At 38.7% G+C, this 2,762-nt stretch overlaps 1 protein-coding gene across 1 annotated transcript in view; it reads right to left on the bottom strand.

Annotated features, from left to right (window-relative positions):
- The window catches only part of LOC106874232 (anillin), a 38,203-nt gene that overhangs the window by 29,862 nt on the left and 5,579 nt on the right, over positions 1 to 2,762 (bottom strand). The window lies entirely within an intron of this gene.

Genomic DNA, 2,762 nt, shown 5'->3' with positions numbered 1-2,762 from the left:
ATATATATATATATATATATATATATATATATATATATATATGAAGTGTGTGTGTGTGTGTCTGTGTGAGGAGGAGGAGACCCCACCAGTCATGAATGACCATGGGATTACACCCAGAAAGTTACCCTCCGAGGCACAAATTCGAGCAAGGTTATTTGTAGAAGGCCAGCAGTCGCCCATGCATACCAGCCCTCCTTCTCCACACAACTGATGCTATCCAAGGGAAAGGCAAAGGCCAATACAGTTTGGCACCAGTGATGTCGCAACTCATTTCTACAGCTGAGTAAACTGGAGCAACATGAAATAAAAGTATCAAGAACACAACACGCAACCTGGTCCGGGAATTGAACTCACAACTTCATGATCGTAAGCTCGACACTAACTACTGAGCCATGGACCTTCACACACACACATATAAATATGAGAGAGATAAAGAGATCTGAACTATGGCCCTGATCAAGAAAGCTGACCAAATTTAGGTTTCATATCAATAAATTTAAACTTGCTCTCCAAACAAATTTTTAGAATTTTCCAGTTTTCTCAATGCTAAGTAATCTTATTTAATGTTAAATAACTTTAGCAATAATTTCTTTGGTTTAAGATGCCACTGAATTAAAAATGTATTAACTTTATTGGCGTGACTACATAATCAGAATGATGTGTGCTTGCAAACCATTCTGAAATCAAGATGATAATGCTTAAAGAGGTTACAAATGAATGTACAGAGATAACATAATGGTGCCTAATGCTTCAATAAACCCCAGACTAACAACATTGCTTAGTAGCTAGAATATAAGAATGTCAGTTAAAACTGCACTCATGAAGTCAAACATATCCTAGATAACACTATTTTAAAAATACATTGATAAGGACAGATTATTTCAGTACATTTAGCATTGGGTAATATGCTGCAGGGAGAACACCCAGTTGTAAAATTAAATCATCTGACAAAAACCATTCTTTTAAAATAAAAAGAACATGTAATAATATATATTTTAAAAGAAAAAAAAACATGTAATATATATATTTTTGTTGAGGCGTAGGAGTGGCTGTGTGGTAAGTAGCTTGCTTACCAATCACATAGTTCCGGGTTCAGTCCCACTGCGAGGCACCTTGGGCAAGTGTCTTCTACTATATACTATAGCCTTGGGCCGACCAAAGCCTTGTGAGTGGATTTGGTAGACGGAAACTGAAAGAAGCCCGCCGTATATATATATATATATATATATGTGTATATATGCGTGTGTGTTTGTCCCCCCAACATCGCTTGACAACCGATGCTAGTGTGTTTGGCAAAAGAGACCGATAGAATAAGTACTAGGCTTACAAAGAATAAGTCCTGGGGTCGATTTGCTCGACTAAAGGCAGTGCTCCAGCATGGCCACGGTCAAATGACTGAAACAGGTAAAAGAGTAAAAGAGTATGCATTCTCTTAATCTTCGAGTGGTTTCTGACAATCCACCATAGTGGATTATGATCAACTCCAGTACATTAGTGGCACTTATTTTCTTGGCCTCAGATGGATGAAAGGCAAAAATCAACTTGGGTTTCATTTAAACTTGGAACATAAATGTAACTAAATTTAGTAAAGTATTTTGTTTGAAGTACTGATTCTGCCATACACAATGAAACAATATAAGTCCTTTATAATGGCTAACAAAGAATGTAGATTTCAAAATTATAGGAAATGGGATTAATAAAAGATTGCAGTAAAGCTTGGATGTGTGTAACTGGCCAGTTTTAACAGCTAATGAGATCACAGGTGAAGAGCAAGGGCCTGAAATATTACATTATTCACTCTCCATGGAAATGGAACAAACTATAAACTAATGGTTGCAAACATGTACAAGCAAATTCCAGTCTTTACTTAATACTATGTGTTCAGCATCAAAGAACATCATCATTTAACATATGTTGTCCATGCTGGCATGGGTTGGATGGTTTGACCAGGGATGGTAAGCTGGAAGACTGCACCAGACTCCAGTCTGATTTGGCATGGTTTCCTATGGCTGGATGCCCTTCCAAACAGCAACCACTCCGAGTGTAATGGGTGCTTTTACATGCCAGCAGCACAGGTGCCATTTGCATGACACCGGTATCTGCCATGACTGCTATGAGGGTCCACTCGAGTAAAACAGAAATCAAAGGGGTCTATAGGTAAAAAAAAAAATGGTTGGGAACTACTGATGATGTTATATAGGTTCAGTCCCACTGAATAGCACCAGCACCTAATCAGAAGTGATGTTTAGTATACAGGTGGTAGTACCGTGAAATAGAAGAAAGCTGGTGGCAAAATGGGAGTTGAGTACACAATATAATTGCTTCTCAGATGTGCTTTGCACTTTTTTGCTTAGAACAGTGCTTCTGATTTATTTTAATTACTAAAAATTAAATTGCTGGAAATTTGTTGTCTTCGAGGTCGTTGCCAGTGAAGCTGGACTGGCTCCTGTGCAGGTGGTACATAAAAAACACCATTTGAGTGTGGCTGTCACCAGTACTGCTTGACTGGCTCTCGTGCCGGTGGCATGTAAAACACCCACTACACTCTTGGAGTGGTTGGCGTTAAGAAGGACATCCAGCTGTAGAAACTCTGCCAGATCAGATTGAAGCCTGGTGCAGTCATCTGGCTCACCAGTCCTCAGTCAAACCGTCCAACCCATGTCAGCATGGAAAGCGGACGTTAAACGACGATGATGAGTGTATGTATAAAAACAGTATTTGAAATTAAACTTTGTTCTTCCTCCATTTTAATATTCACTATG

The sequence above is a fragment of the Octopus bimaculoides genome, chromosome 1, assembly GCF_001194135.2.
Source record: "Octopus bimaculoides isolate UCB-OBI-ISO-001 chromosome 1, ASM119413v2, whole genome shotgun sequence".
NCBI lineage: Eukaryota > Metazoa > Mollusca > Cephalopoda > Octopoda > Octopodidae > Octopus > Octopus bimaculoides.
This window is presented reverse-complemented; position numbering and strand designations above follow the sequence as displayed.